Source organism: Fistularia commersonii, chromosome 2, assembly GCF_037954325.1.
Source record: "Fistularia commersonii isolate RoL2024-O1a breed Wild chromosome 2, RoL_Fcom_v1.0, whole genome shotgun sequence".
NCBI classification, from domain to species: Eukaryota; Metazoa; Chordata; class Actinopteri; order Syngnathiformes; family Fistulariidae; genus Fistularia; species Fistularia commersonii.
In genome coordinates this window covers 3,730,188-3,751,192 of record NC_141285.1, presented here as the reverse complement: position 1 = coordinate 3,751,192, position 21,005 = coordinate 3,730,188, and the positions used below count along the sequence as shown (strand labels likewise).

Sequence of the window (21,005 nt, the reverse complement as noted above, 5' to 3'; positions counted from 1 at the left end):
TGACAGATGGAAATGAACCGTAAATTTCAACTGTTCTTTTTACGCAGCGATCACCGATCCCCGATCCAGCGTTTCTGCGCTTTCGTAAATTGTGATTCAGGCTTTGTGCTAAGGCGGTAATTAGCTCGGTCTTTCAGAGAGCGTCTTTTCCCCTGTATGTCAGGCCGGCTCACCTGCCGGGAGAAAGGAACGCATGGGAGCTGGTAGCGTTTTCTTTCGTGCCAAATTAGTCTAGCGCTGACTTGAATCCCAACCGAGCTGCTTAACCAGACAAACTGACCTGCAGAGTCGGGCTGTTAATGGCTTAAACTTCTATAGCGGGTAGTTTCGTCTACTTATCTGCCGGAATGCTAAACAGCAACTAGATGATAAGTGGCCATTGAGCTGCAGCCCTATTTTTCCTCCGCTTCAATTCTTTTGTTTTGAAGGCGTTCAGAGTAGCATGCGCTTCCACATGATGAAAGAAGACTGGTTATTGGTGGGTTAAACTCCAATAAACAATGGGGGGGAGCGAGAGGGGGCTCCAAGAAACATTCAGCGGAGTCTTCAAATTACTTTAAATCAACGTGTAGTTGTGTTATTTCGCAGTCAAGTGGCATTGAAGAAAAACCAGAGAGCACATAGTGGATAGAAAGCGGTATCTGTACTAGAAATGTATCCATTTCAGTCATTTCTGAAGCCCAAATACTTCAATCAATCATCAATTAATTGTGATTTTTTTTTTTTTTCGAAGAACCGTAGGGAAGATTAATTGGAGATATTAAAGGAAAATAAACAAAAAGGGAATCTCAAAATGAGTCACTATCAAGTAGCATCCACCTCACACACAGCAAATGGGAGACCTCTATAAAATGCTTCGCTTCAACTGTCCACTGAAAGAGCTTTTACGACATTCACACGTTCCGACAATCGCACACGAATAGTATGAAACTGATGTCACAGCATCGGGAGCAATTACTCCAATGTCTTCTTCGAGGATGATTCAAGCGGCTAACACCGATCACAAGACTCCGACTGAGAAAAAAAAAAACACTTTAAAAACGGATAGGAGCGTACAAAGTGCAAGCGCCGTGGATTTTTCATTCACGGTGAAACCGAACCACGCCGGGACATGAAATGATGGTCTCTACTGATGCTGATCAGCCAGTTTCTGATCCTGATTGATTAACCTGAGAGCTGCCCGATCACACTTTCAAATAGATTGACCGCAGCAGAATATCAGCAAAGGACTTACAACCCCTTAAGACATTGCGACTATGGAGACTTTGAATAATCCAACACTATTCGGGTGTCTGGAAACTGCTGACACACCGATATCATTTGCTGAGCGTACTTTAGAGGGGTCATCTTTGGGTGATTGAATCTTGTGGATGAGCCAATTTTTGTTTCAGAGCCAACGCCAAGGGGCATGCAAAGTATTAAAGCCCTGTCACACATGCGAGGCGAACCTGATGCGAAGCAAGACGTTAGCTCGGCATTTACGTGACGATGCCGAATCAGTCGGATCAGACATTAAGCAGACTTTGCCCCACGGCTCGCAAGTACAAAGTGTGTGTGATGTCCTACTGAGCCCACGTGTGAACTGAGCTGGATGTTGTCCAGGTGAGTAGGTGTGCTGTTGTTCTTCATGCGAGGCGAGTCAGAGGAGAACAGACACCAGATGGGGAGGTGGAGAGATATCATATCAACTCAAATGTCTAACATGAAGAGACAATGTGGATCACGCTTATCATAATTACGCCAAAGAACTTCATATAACACACACACAGTATTGTACTGGATTTTTCCTTCATTATTTTTTTTTCCTTGCTACGAAGCCCGATTTTAAAGTTGTTTTTTTTGACCAGCGTTGGGATTCACATCAACAGGCTCATACCGCAACCGTAATTATTTCGTACGGATTCGACTGGAAAACTAACCAGGAGGGTGCAACACAGCATTGTCTATAGTGGGAAATAAAAGCAATATAAGAAATGAGATAAATAAATAAAAATAAATTACAAAAACAGACAGGGTTCATCAGATGATTAAAATCCTCAAAGCAAAAATGGTTGGTTGCACTTGCTCCTCTGCGTGTCCTCATAATTAAATTCCCTCCTTATGATAAAAACTAGCTATTATCGGCTCAACATTTATCAAAGCATGGGAACTGAAAGTGAATTTGGGGGTGGCCGTTCTTCTACTTCACCTGTAATTTATTTCCAGTCAAGATGATTTACAATCATTTGTAAAGCTTCCTTCCTCACTGACTTTCTCGACAGGGAACTCCTGATTATTTCTGAGTGTATTTCAAGACAATATCCGCACAGGCTCTGATGATTATCAGTCATAATCATAGATTATTGAATGGAAATCAATGTGTTGAATGTCTATGATTAATTTTGATTAAATAACTATGCTTTCCAAAATGGAGCCAGGGAACACCCCCCTCTCATTATTTGATCAACAGTATGAGACTTTATGATTTTCCATTTATTATTCAGAAAAAAAAACTTCTCATCTGAATTAGCTAGAAGAAGTGACTACTGGCATTCTGCCTGACAAATTGATTATTTAGTAATCACGAAAATAGCATGATGTATTCTCAATTCCTAATCTGCCAAGAAGAGTCGATGCGGTAGATGGATGTATTCTAAACTTTTTTCTCCTCAGTTGCATATTTCAGTATTTACCACAGCAAGAAAACAACTCAATAACCTCAACATTTGTATCATAAAGGTGCTCCTCGCAATGTGACAGAGAGCTCAGCTTATTCTCCGACAACTGCGATTCATAAAAGCCACTGTAATGCAGTAGGCGAGGAAAGAGGGACGGCTACGAGTGATCAAACATTCAAACCCCTGGAAAAATAAATTATCCAACGGGATCATTAATCGGGCTAATTATACCCTGAGAAATACAGAACAGGAAAGATTTGGCGTGAGAGAGACAGGAAAAACTGAGATAATATTACAAAACTGCTCTCCTAAGAACAGCGGATAGAAGATAAGACGGATGTTAATCTTCACACCTGAAGTGAAGGTTTTGAAAAATAAATCAAGAACGCAGAGCCAGCTGGCCAATTCAGCAATATTGGCTAATCCTAAGCAAGCCCTGGCCTCCGGGGAGGCACCTAAAATTTCGGAAAAAATCCCCTTCGACGTAATTATATTAAAACAATTTATTACTGTTAACTCTTGAAATGGAAAAGCTGATGTTGATTCAAATCTATGCAATCCCAGAACGATATCGCTACAAATTATAATAACAAATAAGACTGATTGGCTGATTGGTACCTCACCTTTTGCAATTATTTGTCATTTGTTAAGCATGTGAATATTAAAATAAAAGCAGCGACATATTCCAAATTAAAGACAAAAAAATGCTATTTGACTACGAGACGCACTGTATAAAATCTCGCCTGGAGCGCCACATTGGTTAGGGCCAGCTCTGCCGGTCGGTGGTGCAAAGTTTTTATCGTCACATTTTTTCCATTAATTATGAATCCTGAGATGATTTAATTTTCATGAGACACTCTTTATTAATTATCATCACGGCTCCCGGCACAAAAGGAGGCTGCGCCAGGGAAAGGGGAGGTGGCAAGTTTATCGAGAGTGCAGATGCTGATGACGAGTTCTCAGTTCAAATCAGGCTCAAGCACCTGCAGTTTAAGAAACTGCGATTCGTTGTTCAGAAACCCACAACATGCTCGACGACGCAGCCCATCCAGAGATAAAATAGAGGGGGAGAAAACTGCTTTTATAACAATTTAATTTTTCCGATTATTATTTCCCCGGTGCGGTCTGTTTGGTTCTCGAACAGGCTAAAAATCCTCAAGCAGAAGCGTGCATTTAATTTCTCACATTTTTAAGATGGCTCTCAAGCGACCTATTTCAATGGGTGAGGATCATGTAAGAAAGAAAAAAAAAAAAAGAACCACAATACCCAAGTGCATCTTTAATACCAGATACGGCTACCCCCCAACCCCCTCGGTGCCATTAAGTAAAAATTTAATTCTTATTCATGGTCTCAAAACAAATCCCATGCCAATCAATATTAACTGGTTTGAATGAATGCATTTCCCTGAGTGCCTTACCAATACGAGCGGAAAAAAAAAAAACAAAAAAACATTCATCTGATGGAGTGTCCTTCGTGGACTGTAATTTCGAGGGCAATGAGATGCATCTTCGTCTGATTTCCCCCTGAAAAAAAAAAAAAAACTGCACATTTTCCAGTTATCTATTAGAGAAAATCACCGCTCCGGTTGGATTTAATGAAAACAACCTACAAGAGAGTAGCAGATTAAGCACTCGCACGTCTAAACACCGCCCACAACATCTCTCTCACCGCTAGAACCGCCGACATTTTCACTCCAAAGACGCCATAACTACCATGAGGAGTTCACCGCATGATCAATAACCTGGACAGGAGATACTGTTCCACTGTTCCCCCTGATATTGATGTATCAAGCTGGGCCTAGTTGCTACCTAGGGCTGTGAAGGAGGCGAAGCACTATCCTAATGGGGGGGCAACTTAATACCTCTGATGCCGGTGGAGCTTTAGCACATTGATCTATGCGATACCACTTAATACGATGGAGCCGTGGATCACCAGGCTCATTTTGTTGCCGTCTCTAAGTCTTGGGCTGAGAGGGAAAAAACAGAACCCTGCGAATCTTTCTCGTCCTGTTTTGGGTTTTCATGTTTCACCTTTAACATACTTTTGATTTGGACATCCGAGTTTTCAACCTGCCTATATTTGTTTTACCTACTATTCTTGTCAAAATCTTCTTGTCGTGGAAGTTGGACTACGTTTCGCCCCTAATCCAAGAGGCTTTTTCAATTCTAATGACCGTTCTGATGGGGAGTTTTCCCGATATAACTGCCAGGGTTTTGGTCGTGTCTAGGTTATGTAGGCTTGTTATGTAAATGTAAGAGTTGATGGGCAGAAACAAGGAAATCAAATTTTCCCCAAATTCAGTATGAAGTTGAGCATTTCAGACAGGCTCAGACATCACCTGCATATGAATTGCGTCTTTAAACAAGCAAGACATTATCCTTTGCTTATTTCACTATGATTGCTGCTTTTAGGTCTAAACCAATCCATTAATTGTTTTGTTGTGTCTTTGAGTATCTTTTACGCTTCTTTTCACGCTGATCACACGGCGCTGTGATCATCTGTTGTTGTATTATGCTTGTTTTATGAATAAATACAACTTGGCTGTTTGATTTTGGGAATGCTTTAAATTTTGTCTACAATGTAGAACTTCACTGATATTTTACTTTATTTCACAAAAATATCTATTGCTATCAGCATTTTTTAAATAGTATCGACCCTCTGTCTCCTATCTGTACGGCAGTTGTAATTTCACGAAAAATAAATGAATGAATTTAATCGTAAATGGTCCCCCTTATATCCCGCTTTAATGACCCTGCGGTTCCAAAGCGCTTTATACTAGATCACAATCACCCTTTCACTCGCGCGCACACACACACACACACACACACACACACACACACCAATGGTGGCCTATTTTACCCAAGGACATTTTGACATGCGGACAAAACCACCACAATTTTCCAATTGGAAGGACAACCACTTTACTAACTAAGCAACAATTAGCCGAACTAGAGCATGAGAATGTTATCTGCTTATATCGTTTTTCACAGATTAGCAGCCAGCATATAGGTAAGCTGATATAATAATAATCAAGATCAATATATCATACCTTAAATACCTGATAAGTTCATGCCGTCTTTACTTTTCCATCAGGCGATGGGCCAAACACGAATAACCTGTCGTGGTTTTGTTTGGCCGCCCTAATGCCAGCCTTTTCATTTCGATCCGTGGTGACTTCATTATCTTCAACTTGGGTTCCTGACCAATCAAATCCAACAGCTTTCAAAGTTATGCATTAGGCTATTTGTCTAATATATAAGGCACGCATTTATATTTTAATTTTTAATCAGAAATGTCAACATCAGCCCGCTAATTCTATCGAGGTCAGGCTGAATATTGCTATGTTGCTTGTTTAGGCGCGGGATCGTAATTAGCGCTAATGACTCTGAACATGTAGAGCGGACTGACACACACCGCTGACAGCGGACTCTGTTGACATACGGTTCACTTCAAGAAGAACCAAGCCATCAAATCACCCTGAGTGAACGCACCCCGCTTGGATGAGCCCATTGGACTGGGATCAAAAAACCTCCTAGCATCGATCCTTTCCTGCTCTGTCTTTTTGAGAACACGCCTGACCTTCTAATCCAATCAGACGCCGCCTCCCTCTGCACTACGCCATCCGCCTGCGTATGAGCCATTTCTCCGATTTTGCTGACGGGTTGTTTTTTTTTATCCATTTGCATATACGGTTCATATGACCGCGGCTGCAGCGTCCTGGCCGGCCTCATCAGCAGCGGGCGAACCGTAGAACTCTGTAATGTGCTCATGTTCTCGACCAGGGTTTGTTTTTTCGGTCAGCCGGGGCGTCGGTCCGAGTGTAAGGGGGAACCGCGTAGTTCGGCTCGGATCGTTGTGAAAAAGGGGTCTAAAAAAAGCTGTTTGCTTTACCACATCCTCCACCGCCGCCGCCACAACTATCCCATGTGCTTGCTGAATTTTTTATCTCAGTAGTAAGCCATATTTCATGGTCTGCTGCTGGGACATACCAGGTTCTTTGATATTGCACCGTCAATTGAATGCGTTTGGAAGCTCCATGCAGGAAAAACATGATGCGGGCGCTTCGGTGTGCAGTAAATCTAGAGGAATTTGCTTTTTTTTTTTTTTTTTTTTGTCTCTGGAGCACATTTGTAGCTGGGTGAATACAGGAAAAAAAAAAGAAAAGAACAAAACAAGAAGAGAGTATATCATGATATTTGAACAGGGTATCCAAATTAAGTGGATTAATTTAAATGTAATTTCTTCCACATTTTGTTTAATCGGTATCATAATAAACAATTAAGTGATTTCAACTTAATTATTATGCAACATGAGAATGCGAGAGGATTGTGATACATTTGCATAATTCGAAGTTTGTCATCACACCGCAGACGCCAACGGAGACGGCAAAAGCATCGAAATAAATATAAATAGTGTTGAGATGTTATACTTCATAAACAAAGCTAAAAGTTATAATAAGGTTTGGATCATATTACTCTTCCACAAAACCAACTCGTCAGGGCTCGATGTTGTACTTACTATGTAATAATGAGGGCAATAAGTTAGTGGAGACACAAATTAAATCTAGGAGAATTTCTTTTAAAAAAAATTTTTTCTGGCCAAATGTGGAAAAATGATAAATGTAACAACACCTGCAGATTTTTTTTTTCATTAATAGAAGGTATATCATGGTATTTGACCGGTTATCAAAATCCCATGGATTCATTCAAATGTGATTTTTTATATAAATGAAGTCTACATCCAAATGTTGGACTTGTCATTTAAAAGCCAAGAATGGTAAATAAACCCATGACAATTTCGCATTTTGTAAAAATCAGATAAGTGGATTTGCTCACGATGAGAGTGATATGCATTTAAAAAAAATCAACAACAAAAAAACAATTAATTATAGAAAAAAAAACAGGATATCTTGATGTAGACTTAGGGGGATTCACAGCATCGCCTCCTCACATTCTACAGTCAGACCATCTTCCTCAGATGTGATGGTTTTTGCTCCCATCGCCGCACAGATGGGAAACACTCACATGTTCTTTAGATCGGCACAGAGGACGCCACGTGCCTTGGACGGTAATAAAGAGAATACATTGGCTTCATTTAAATACCCAGCTCTCCGAAGCGTTTTTCCACGTTAAAAAAAAAAAAAAAAAAAAATTAAATAAAATAAAAGACTGTGAAATCAAGGTCAAGCATACAAAGTCCACACTCTAGCATGGTAATTTCCAATGATCTCCTCTGTGGGTTCATTAAAGCCTGAGATTTGAGCGTGTCGAAGATATATCCGGTAAAAAAATAAACAGACATTCCCCCGCGCTGTGACAGAGGAGTGTCGAGCTGAAGGCCGTAACTGACGAGTCTGTTTACTTAAATCGCTATCATCACTGAGCAGCCATCATTATCAATTTCTCCTTGTACACCGGAGCGCTAATACGGACTCAAAACACAATGGTTCATCAATATTCATCGCCACTACAGAGCTTATTGTCTTTGCAGGCGTTGAATCTCCGCTCATAATTGGACAAGCGCTGGGAAGAAAAGCACGAGAGGCGTGTCGGCGTCGGCTGGAAGGCAATACCTGCGGGTTCGGCTAAACTGACTTTGCGTGCATTAATTACCCTGAAAGTGTTTTTGTTGATCATCATCTCCTGGACAGCTTTTATGATGACACAAAAGAATTACACTGTTGGAAAATTAAAGCAGCCATTAGGGCATGATTTTTTTTATTTTTTTTCCCCCCCCTGTCTGAGAGTGTTAATGTGTCCCGCTAATGTGATGAACCTCTTACAAAACCAAGGGGGGTGAGGGGGTGGGGGTTATTTGCAACGCTGTAAAAATAAAAAACGTTTTACCGACCTCTGCGTTTTAAGTTTCAAGCCCGCTTCACCTCTGATCACAGCCGGCATCACTCACAGAGCGAAGGGACTTTACTTAATTATTCCCCCGTGGAAAGTCATTAGTTACGCAATTATTACAGTGTTTATTACCGCACCGGACTGGCACCAAGTCATACGCCTAGTTTCACGCTCGTTGATAAAGTATTAACACAAAACAAACAGCAAAGTCACTCAGAAATAAATAGCCCGGAGAAAAATGTTGCAGGAGTGACTCTCGGGGGACAGGTGGAAACGGCAGGACACAGCTAATAAAGACAGGTTACAACTAAAACAACAGAAGTTGAACTATTGTAGACATGTACAGTAATGTAGAATTGCCTGGATTAAGTCCTTAAAATAATAAGCCCTTCGATAAAATAAAATAAAAAATCACGAGCAGAGCCTTCCTCTTGTTTTCTGAATGCAGACCGTGACATGAGTGTACGCGATTATGTGATCAGTAATTGTACTGGGATTACTGCATTCAGAGTAGTACTTTGTTACTCTAATGCGCTTCTGAGAATTGTAACACGATTATGATGATGCCGTAATCTGTCGAGCGTTTCAACCGACACTGATGGAGCGACTGAAATTTGTTCAAAATTTCAAATTGAGGGCCGGGTTCGCCTTTATAACGCGTCCGTTAATGAAGCGCTGAATGTAACGCAAATGTATAAATGACCTTTGACCCCAGTGAACTTGCTTTAAGGGGTCAAGACGCGGTTTTGTCGTGACATCAGTTCAACAAAACCTCCAAGAGGTCGCACCAAGAGTCGGAAACTCTCAAACACTTTCAGACTGCGCATCACTTCAAATGATGAGATGGAAAATTAGTTTAAATTTCATTCAATCCGTTTATTCATTCATTATCTGTAACGCTAATCCTGCTGGTGCCTATCCTAGCTGCCATTGGCCGGTCAATGCGTATAGAGACAAACAACCACCCTCTCATTCACACATTATACAGAAACACAACCATTCACTCTGTCTTTTGCAGATCATATGGAGACAAACAACCATTCACGCTCCGATTCTCGTCATGCAACTATTCACCCACTCATTCACACATTTGGGCAATGGATCTCCATTGAACCTACTGCATGATTTTGGACTAGGATGCAAACATAGGGAGAACATAAGAGTCTCCTGTCGGCATTGAACCGAGGACCTTTATGCTGTTTACAGTGCCGTGTAAAGGTCTTGAGTTTCCACTTGTTATTCTGTCTAGTAAATCGTGTTCACCAAAGAGCTTCCTGGCTCTTATGGATGCTTGTGAGAGTTGACCTTTGGCGTGTGCATGTGTAAGCAGGCCCTGGGCGATGAGATTTATAAAAAAAAAAACACGCGAATGGACAGCTGTACTTGCGCACACATTTTTGTTCGCAAATCTAAATAAACGTTTATGCAGTGTAATGATAACACTTAACAGATGCAGTACTTCCCAAAATCTAGTTACCTTGGGGTTTCCGGGAAAGAGATTCCTGCCATTTAAAACATTTTAATACTGTTACTTCATGAAAATATAAAAAAAAAAGTGTCAGATGCGCAGGTGGACGAGCTGTTTCAGCCGCTGCTGCCCAAGCAGAGCAATCAACCATCTGATGGAAGGGGCGCAATCTGCATCTAGCTTGATGAAAAACACCTAATTGTTCCAGGATGTCGAGTCAGTTTCGTCCTAATTATGTGATATGAATTTTTATGTACGGTGGTTTGAGTGAATACGCGGCGCCAAAGTATAATGCACAGCTGGCATGGGCAGTTAAGTTGAATGAGATGCGAAAAAGAGCTGCGGGGATGCCAAGTGTATCACCACCGACCGGGAGCCGTGCCTCCAAGAATGAAAGAGGAGATGTGAAATTTGGACCTCAGAGAAATCACAGCAGGCGGCTGCATTGTACGTGCAGAGACTGTTGGAAGAAAAGGGGGGGGGGAGTAAGATGAGAACGCTTCGGAGGATCGCAGAACGATCCTCCGAAGCAGGACGCGAGGGGTTTCTCGCATGCGAGCCGCCGTCACAAAGAAACCCTCATCTGGACCGTGTGAAAACTTCTGAGGTTACCATGGCGATGTGTTCAATTCTTCTCTTCTCTGCATTTATGTTAGGCTACAAGCGCAGCCATGTCGTCATTAAGACCCCGCAATTTGGTTTGAATTAATTCGTGGCAGCAGCGGAACTCTGACAATTCAAAATATTTAGTCTCATTAATAAAACACAACGGCCTCACCTTGTTGAATCCCAAGATATACTACGGTATGTCGGATGAGACAAGTAGAATATAGCCGCCGTGAGTCAGTCGTTTGTGCTACCAAGCGAAAGAGCGATGGTTTCATCAGAGATCCTGCCCCGACTTTCTAAAAAGGCACCGTCGCTCGCTAACCTCCGAAAGCAGGTCAGCGACCGGCGCCACAGAAGTGGAAACAGTGACACGACGCTGTCGCTCCCACTGCTGCTGAGACCTTTACCAAGCTCGAACAATCCGTCCATTAGTCAACTCATCAATCGACTGACAAACTTTTCGATTATAGATCCGGCGAGAGGCGCACGTCAAGCAAAAAAATTTGCCCATGTACTCTTTTCACATTTTTCCAAGCATTTAAAGATACCAAAACTGATCATTTAATTGCAGGCCTTGATTTTTGCTTTTGCAAATGTGTATTTTTTTTTTTTTTTCTTTTAAGGTGAATCATCTATTTTCTTCATCTACTTCCAGGAATCTGAGCATCTCAAATGACCTGGAGGGTGATTAAAATTTCTTTCTTTTTAAATGTTGAGGTAAATTAATGAGCTAACATGAGCTAGCGTTTTCCGTTATCTCATACATAGAGTTCATACTCATTGATGACTTTGATAACGCATCTTAAAAAGCAATTAGCATTACGATGACGGTCAACAGGATGACTCTGTGATGCTGCATTTAACAGTCTTCTTTCCAGCATGTTGTGCTGACATAACTGCAATTACCAACCGCTCCCAGCGACTTTACGCCTTCTCGCACATCTTACATTCATAAAAGCATGATGGGAGGAAGTCACAAAGTACCCCTTGACCACTGCCTTTCCTCCCCCACCGCTCAGTCACCGATACTATCCACCCGGAAGGACATCCGCACATCCGTGGTTTTCCAAACATCATTTCCCCAACATTCAAGGATATGGTTTATGAATGAGTGGATTAACCCGTGGAGTGGATATGATGAGGGAAATGACAGGAACCGCTGTAAATATGAGGCATGAAAGGTGTTATAAAGGTGAGAAGGAGCGAACAACGTGGCCTAAATCTGTCCCTTTAGCAGCTACGACGCTAAGCAGAGGCAGGACATATCGTTTTCTGGCCCAGATACGGCCCACTTGTGTTTTTTTTGCAGGTATTGGGGACAAGCACTGGAGCAAAATATTCAGCTCACCAGTCAGGTGGTCTCTCACGTGACACATCAGCCCAAACCCTATATCAGAGCCGTCGCAGGATTACACAACACCTCTATCTAACCCTCCCGTCTCTCCGCAGAGTCCAATGAAACACACACACACACTCACTCATGCACCTGCAAGAAGCAGCGAGTTTTCTCACACCTTCGATCTACAGAGTGATGGAGGCGGCGGACATGGGAGTCAGAATTCATTTTGTCTGTAATTAAGTATTATAATGAATTTCATATCAAAATAAATCCAGAAAGTTAAGAAATGACATTCACAATACAATTATTTAATTGGATAAAATGAATAACATTAAAAAATTTGAAGAATTCTAGAATTTAAAAAAAGGTTTCTATGTAAAACTACAATTTTGTGAATACCTATATTTTAAAAGGAGGAAATGTAACTGCAGTGTAACTAAACTATACTGGTAGTTTTTATCAAGAACATCAACATGATAGTATTTGCCAAATCTCCTAAAACTGCAAATCCCCTGTTGCTGGTAAATTATTTTTTTCCTCAGAACTATCACTTTAACGCTGTTATATTGCGTTATTTCATTAAATGTTATCGACCGATTCTCAGCATATTACAACTTTTTTCTAATATTAATCATAAACAATCATAAACATATTACAGTCATAAACAGACAAATCTAAACATCAAACTACATACTAGATAAATACTTTATTGATAACGCAGGAAATACTGCTGTGTGTGTGTGTCGGTGTATGTATATACACAGATATATATTTATATATGTGTGTTTATATATATATATGTTGAAACTCAAATCAAATCGGCAAAATGTTATTTCATATACAGCTTTATGTAAAATTTTATGAAAATAAAACACATAAAAAGTAGCAAAACCAGTGTGCATTGCATTGGAAGCAATAATATCACATCACGAGTCATGTCAGCAACACTGCAAGTAATATTGTGACATTTCCGACTGTTAAAGCTGCAGCGTATGAAAAATGAAGCAGGTTTTTGAGCAGTGAGGTTAAAAGGAAAGATTATGGCTGGCTGGGGCTTCCGGGTGCCCCAAAAATAATTCAATTCAAGCTCTCGGTTGGCAAAAATACAGCCGTGGTAGGAAAGAAATGTGATTACTGACCCACAGCATGTAAACAGGGGTCTTACAGGAACCCTGTTATTACATTGTGTGTATAAATGCTCCCTGATTTCCTGTCTTAAACAGGTTGCGCTCACTAATCCAGTTTCTTGCGTGGATGTAAACATAATGACAGGACGGAGCAGACGGTAGCACAGGTGAGCTAAAAGCGCTGGAGAAAAGTGATGCCGAGCGGGGTGAGACTGTCCTGTCCTGCTCTGACGGGGGGGGGACACACAGTCACCTTCTCCCAACCTAGTTTTCTCCAGATCCTTGCTGGGAGCTCAGAAGGACAGCCTTTTTTTTTAAAAAAAAAAAAAAGCTACTCTATCATTTCATTACCTGTTTAAACACCTGCTTTCTTATAAGGCCATAAAGTCAGCTTCACTTCTGTTTGACCTTTGGGTTTATGATACTAAATTTCTTTACTTCTCTACCGACTCATAAGGGGTTGTGCGCATTTATATCCACTGCCTCCGAAAGTAAAAGTCATCACTTTGGGAGGCAGTGGTGTAGAAATTACTGATGTGATTTTTGTCAAGAGTTGGCGCTTCTGCTTCACTGCAAGAGGGTCCCTGGTTCGATTCCGACAGGAAGCCTTTCTGTGCGGAGTTTGCACATTTTCCACATGTCTTAGTGGGTTTCATTCGGCGTCACCCGCGGTCCAAAAACATGCAGTGGGTTTATTGGAGCCCCTAAATTGCCCTGATGTATGAATGAGAGAATGAATTACTATACATCTCTATCTGACATGTGAATAGTTGTACCAACCAGGCGACCCAGAGCGGCATAGATAATGATTGTGGGAATTAATTAATTACATTTAGCTTAGGAGAGGACTATTAAAAGGACCTGAGTGAAAAATATCAAGAACATTATTTTCCAAAATTCTAAAAACAACATTGGCTCAATATATGTCATGATCATATACTGCTCCTGAAGTGGTCGTCTTCTACCTCTGGATGCAACCGATTATCTGCCTTTTTGCAACCAACCAGCCATGAGTGTTAACTTAACACACGTCGCTTTATAAAAGAAAACTTGACGGTCGTGGCAGATACAAAGAAAAAAAAAAAGACCCAATTAAAATTGAACTGAAAATAAGAATTACTTGACAAAGCAATAAGGCCCCCTCTCGCTCACACAGAGAAGAGACTATTATTCTTAGAACCATGAAACAATGTTGACATTAAAACAATGCAGGACCGCGTGAAAACGATCTGGTTTAATTGGTTTCCGTGGGCAATAATGTCTGTACTGGCAGATAAATGAAATGTTAGAGCCTGGGGTTTGTCTCACAGCTCTGCATACCCACACACACACACATACACACTCTGCGTAATGAATGGGATTACAAACTACAGAGTTTACATCTGTTAGTCTGTCAAGCAACTTGTGTTGACTTTGTGATTTGTGATCTGAGTCTTTATCCTCTGCGATCCTCCTTATTTGCTCAGAGGTTGCCTGAATACGGGCACGGTGAAAATGTACTTACACTTTCATGCAGGTTTTCTCGCAGGAATTGGCGAAGCGAGCGCGCTCTTCCCTCCGAAGCGAATGTAGTTCAGTATTGGTAGCGCTGGGAGTGAGCTGAGCGCGGCCGAGAGCGGTTGGTACGTCTCGGTTAAAGAGACGCAAAACCAGAAAGCCAAATATTGAAGGAAATCTCTTTTTGTTTGGGTCGTTTCTCAAAGACAAAGTCAAGCCTAATATGGTGTCATTCATATAAAAGAGATGCCGGGAGGGAGGAATGGCAGGAAGAGGCGCGTAAAAATGATCGCAGGTGTCCCAAACCACCACAGGCAAGAGTTGTGTAATAATGCCATAATAAAATATGGATAAATATGAGAAAAAAACAATTTCAGATATTAAGCAGATTCAATTTCACAAAATCCACATGCACCTGTTCATAGTTTAATAGTCAGGACACAGATGCTTGTCTTACTGTCCAAATTAGTTTTGAATTTGAACTCCTTTTCCAGACAAAAATTGCAAAAGGAAACAGCTGGTGCACCTTGATTGCAGAAATGTCGGTACATAAATACCGGCGAACAGAAAATCTGCTATCGGTTATCCGATCGAGTCCGAGCATGAACACGACCGCATTCGGAGGGGAGGTTAAAGGTGGTAACTCGGCAACGATCTCCCTCGCGCTGCCAAGCTGCAGCTGCTAAAATCGTCCTCGGATAGAGTGAACAAAGGGGGGGGGCGAAAAAAGCTTTTTTCATACATTTTCATGAATAAAGATAAACATTACATGGGACTTTCACCGAGGACTGATCTCCCATCTTCATGAGTGTGGGAGATTTTCAAACAAAGATGTCTAAACCTAGAGCTGTAAACAGTATGGATGGACAGCATCTCTTATTTCAAGAATAGGCTCAAAACCTTTCTCTTCACGAAGGCTTACATTTAGTGCTAGGCTAGCCCTTTGTTATGCTGCCATAGACTTACTTTGCAGATGGATATCCCATAATGCACTTCTCTCACACTTCCTATTTTGTATGCACTTCACGTCCACTCGTTAATGCTTGAAAGTAACCTCATATCTTCTATCAAGTCCCTGGACTCTCTTTTTGCAGGTTTGATGATTTACTGCAGTGGCGCTGCCAGTGTTATTTCTTTCATGAATGTTAAAGTTATCATTGTATCATGTCAGCTATTCCCATGTAAATGCTCGTGCTACTGTTATTATTACCTGTCCCTTCCAATCCTAATACCCACCACCGTCTCCATCATACTCTTGCTTACTATCTCTCTGTCTTTTTCTCTTGTACTCCCTCTTTCTATCTGAACCAGTCGAGGCAGAAGGCAGCCCACATTAAGCTGGGATCCGTCCAAGGTTTCTGGAGCGTAAAAAGCCACTGTTTCATCGCCGCCATCGCTAAGTGATAGCTCATGGGGGAATGTTGGGTTTGTGTAAATTGAGTGTTAACCTCCACTCATGTCTAGTTTCACAAAGACAACTTTGTCGTTATACGGCGCAATATAAATAAAATCTGAGTGTTAGGGCGATAATATCCCAGAGCAAATTTACTTCAATGTTTCCAAGTTCTAAATAACCATAAAAAAAAAAATCAGCTTAAACAAATCAATGCATCTTTAATGATGTTAGTTTCATTCTTTAACTTTAAATGCACATTTCAGCTACACTCATACTAAGCGTCAGCTGAGACTCTTCCAGTATTGACTTGAGTTTATTTTTCAACCAATCCAAAGGGAGAACAGGCTGGTGGTTTCGTGAAAAAAAAAAAAAAGGAACATTGAATCACAATGAAATATGTCTGCATTTGGCTGCAACACAGGGGATTACACACAAGACAACCATAAGTAAAGACAAACTGAATGAGAAAATGGTAGTGCAGCGTGATCGGGACAGTCCTCTCAACCTATTGCACCACCGCTACGGCCAATTACGGCAGCCCTTTGCAGCAGTAAGAGGCCAGTAGCTGCAGGCAGCCGTGAGTTGAGGTGAATAAAAAGGAATGAGAGAAATTGAGAGGCTCTAACAGAGATGAAAGGAAGTGAGAGTCTCGGTATTCAGTGCAAGTAATCAGCCATCTCCCCCCTGTCTCTCTACATCTAGCTTTATCCCCGATCAAATCTGTTTTTATTGCCTCATACTCTTATCATTGCAGACCAAGCAGTCACGCGCATGCCGAGACGTCTAGGCGGGCAAGCACACACACACACACACACACATAAAAATGAACAAACAGATGTTTTTTGTCCGCAGAAGTGGAAATGTGTGATCAAACGCACACAGCAATGTGACGATACAATTATAAGCATGCTATACATGCACGAGCGTGCACAAACGTTCATTTTTTATTTGATCCTAGCTCCACTGTATACCCTAACCACTGTTTAGTAACTTTATTGAAACCATGAGATGCTTTTTGAGGTTTAAATTTCTCTTAGATAAATCTGACATAAAAACATCAAACTCACACATTGTGTTGATCACGAAACATCAATAAGTAGATTTAAGAATGTAATTTGCAATTTTTCATCTGTTCATGTTAATAAAATCTTATGCATATTCTGATAATTTCTATAAAAGCATGATAAAGTCATCAATATATCTGAAGGTCCTAAATTTGTTAGCCTTATTCCAAGTAATAACAATTTTAATATTCGTCAATTATCTATTCAGCATGCATTTAATGAAAGTTGGCTATTTTATTTTTCAAGTTTAACTATCAACACATAGAGGCCTAATATGATCTAACAATAAACATGGTAATTTTTATTAGGCTTATTAACGCATGCTGTTAATAAACATCTTACAAGTCTGTGTAGCACCTCATTACCTTCTACTGTATAAATCTATTAAAATCTCCTTGTTTAATTGATAATATTTTCCACTTATCGACAATCTCACGCGGAATGATATCAGTTCAAGTCCATGAGTGGCGGGCTTCCCCCAGGGGAAGGTTACGTTTACGTTTCAGGGGCCGCTAACGTTTCGGGGCCGGCTCGGTGAATAAGGGAAAAAATATCACGGTCGCCATGGAGAATGGAAGGCAAATGGGTGTGATTTGATTAAAGATACTGATCGCTCCCAATATCCCAGGTTTGGTGAGTGCTTTGTCAGCTATAAAAGTCAATTTCAGCAATTACATAAATAAATAAATAAGCGCAGAGCGGTTAGTGCTACCACTCCGCAGAAAGAGAGTCACTGGTTCCAATCCAGCAAGGGGCCTTTCTGTGCGGAGTTTGCACAGGGTGCTCCTGATTCTATGGTTTCTTCCCACGGTCCAAAAACACATCGTGGGTTCATTGGAGGGAGATCCTAAATTGCCCAGATGTATGAGTGAGAGTGATTGGGTTTGACTTGACATCACGGGTTGAAATAAGTTTTACAAAAAAAAAAAAAAAAAAAAAAGGTTTCCTCTATAGGTGAACTGGTGATGTGTGATTTCTGAAAATGGGGGTGAATGTTTGTATGTTCCGCTATAGTGCGGTATAAGTAATGACTGAATGAATGATGGAATTAATCTGTTTTTCCAGGACTTTAAATGTCATCTTGATTTCTGCGAAGTTAAAAGTTTATGTTTATGTTTATGTTGGGGATAAGTGTTTAACTCCAAATCAGCTATTACCGTGGGGATCGTTGGATAAGTGCATCGTAGCGGGTATAAAGATTGTTTTAGTACTATGGAAACAGGATGTTCTCATTCCAATCGACTTCAGGAGAAAAAGACGCAATCTACACGATGGAGCGCATCGAGGGCACGGCGAGAAGTGCTGGATCGCCTCCACAAAAGTTTGCAACCAACCATCATTCTTAAAAAACAAACCCACTGTCAAGTCTTTCTTTGAGAAACCTCCACCCCCGCTCTCTGCTGCGACTGCATATAGAAACAACCTCTGCAGCGAATCACTGAATACCTTTGGAGAATAATAATAATTATTATTATCGTGCACATAGCCGCGCACCCCTTGCTGATGACGTCTTCAAGCAAAACCGGTCATACTCGGCTATAGATCGAAATATCTATAGGCTCTTTGCGTCAATCTCCTACAAAAAGATATTGTGTGAAGATACTCTTCGCCTGCTATGCTCTTCCTAAGATCACTTCCGGACTTTTTCATGCTAAAAGGATGAATATGTTTTTTGGGCAACAGCGGCTTCGCCTCGGAATTCCATCTGATGAATGGATAAAAATTTACATTTTTAAGTGTTTTGCCTTGAATAATATTGGAATGATTGAGCTCTGGAACATCGGGGGCGTTTTGTTACTTCAGACTTCCATTTGTAATAAAGAACATGTGCAAATAACACAGAGCCATTAACAGTCCACAGAAAGAAAGAGAAAAAAAAGACCTTGGGAAAATGAGCTTTTTGACATCGAGTCACTAATGGAAAAGACTTTGATGTGGAAATGGGAGCAAGACATTCAGCAAGGCCGCCGTTAGCCTTATCTGTTAAACAAACTGGGTTCATTGTGCTCACGTTACTATGTGACACCAACAAATATTCGCTGTATCTCTGCGAAAAAACAGCCTGACGCCTCGTTCATGCCATGCGACGTTCTGAAAAACGGATACTGCGCAGAATCAATTAAACAGCTTCATTCATTCATTCATTATCTATATGACTTACTCTGCACTCAGGGGCCTGGATCGGTAACCAATTAATCACAGGATCACATATGAAATTTGAATTCGAAATTTTCCAATTGTGGGACGAATAAAGGCACATATGATTTTATGAATAGACACATACACCCATTCTGGGTGAACAAATGAATATAATCATTCGCTTTCACATGCATGGGCAATTTTCTTTAAGTCTCCAATGAACCGATCGCATGAATTTGGAGTAAACCAGCATAACCGGAAAAAAAACCCACGCAGACAACGGGAGAACATGCAAACTACACAAAAAAAAAGCCGCCCTGTCGGGATCAAACCAGAGAGTTTATTGCTATAAGACGCCGCCATCAAGTTATTTTTTTCCCCTGAAAAATTTCCTGGAAGCTAAATTAAAAATGAAAGACACTTCTGCATTTTTCCAATCAATTCTGAAAAGGAGCTGGTTATTGTACAATCTAAAACGGTTTCACATTTTAATTAGAAAATAATTGTCAAAAAAAAGAATTAAGATGTTTACCAAACCAACCATAGTTAAGATATGGTTTTCTAATGTCAAAGAATCCACATCATGATAACACAAAAAATAGTCAGCATATTTCAATATTTTGCTCAATTGTACACTGCTTTTTTTCTTGCATGCCTTTTGAAAAATTTATATTTTGGTGCATGCTTCTATATTAAATCAATGCAGTCTTCTAGCCAAATATCACCAATTAGTGTGCTTGATGCTATAAAAGCTAAAAACTAAATAAAACAAAGTATGTCAATAATGATAGAGCCGTAGCAGAGACGAGCTTCCCTAGATGTTTCTATTTCTCTCCGTGGGAAGAACTGCATGTGCGCTGGTTGATTCTGGGTTATCAATCACATTGAGATTTACAAAAAACAGATGAGTAAGGCGCAAAGAGAAATTTCAAAAATGACTGACTTAATAATGACTACTAACCAAAAGCTGCGGTCAAGCGAGTTTGCGAGAAAGGAGATGCCGGGCTAGGCAGCGCGTGAGCCTTCATGCACTAATCAAACTGTCTGCCAACAAAAAAAAAAAAAAGCAATTTTGGCAGCGACACTTGGACATCAACCTGACCGCTTGATTATGTTTGCAGCCCTTGGAGCCAAACACTGCTCTAATGTAGGCCACATGGCGTTTCCCGAGAAGAGATAGTGTTTCTAAGAGACTTGATAGACGAGCAAGAAAACAACAGTTTCCACAACCTCTGCCGTTGTTTGCTCAGACTGCGACCGGCGCTCAGCGGCCTTTTTGAAAAATAAGGTTCAAAAAAAAAAAAAAAAGGTAAAAGAAAAGCAAATGCATTTACAAGATGGCAAACTGTGTGGAGTGAGCATCTCCCAGGTATTCAAGGTGAGGATACTCAGATCTTTTTTTCAACATGAGGTTGCACGCGGTGCCACCGCTACTTCCTCATAGCATTAATCTCATCCAACACGCCTCTGCAACAAGGCCCGAGCAGAAAGACGACACATCTGTGGATCACGACGCCGTTTGTGACAATCAGCCATGATTGAAAGGACGATGCCGCACAAAGACAGTCTACGCAGAGAAGATTTTTATTGATCCTCCACAAGTAGCACCAGCCTCATATGGAGGTTAACAGGTGATGGAGACGTTGTCTTCCCATGATGTCATAATGTTTTAAAAGTGACACAAAATATGACTCGGGACACCGATCATTCTGCAAAAAAAAAAAAAAAAAAAACTCAGGGATACGTAAGTGCTATAATAATTGACAAAAATGTAAAATTATAAAAATACCAAATCAAAAGTGAGCATCTCAACGGTGAGAATAAGTTAGAAAGGTTGCGTTTAGAAGTTTAACACAAGT

At 40.8% G+C, this 21,005-nt stretch overlaps 1 protein-coding gene across 1 annotated transcript in view; it reads right to left on the bottom strand.

The window, feature by feature from the left end:
- Positions 1-21,005, bottom strand: part of stk32c (serine/threonine kinase 32C) — an 80,099-nt gene that overhangs the window by 57,670 nt on the left and 1,424 nt on the right. The gene's annotated exons all lie outside the window — the stretch shown is intronic.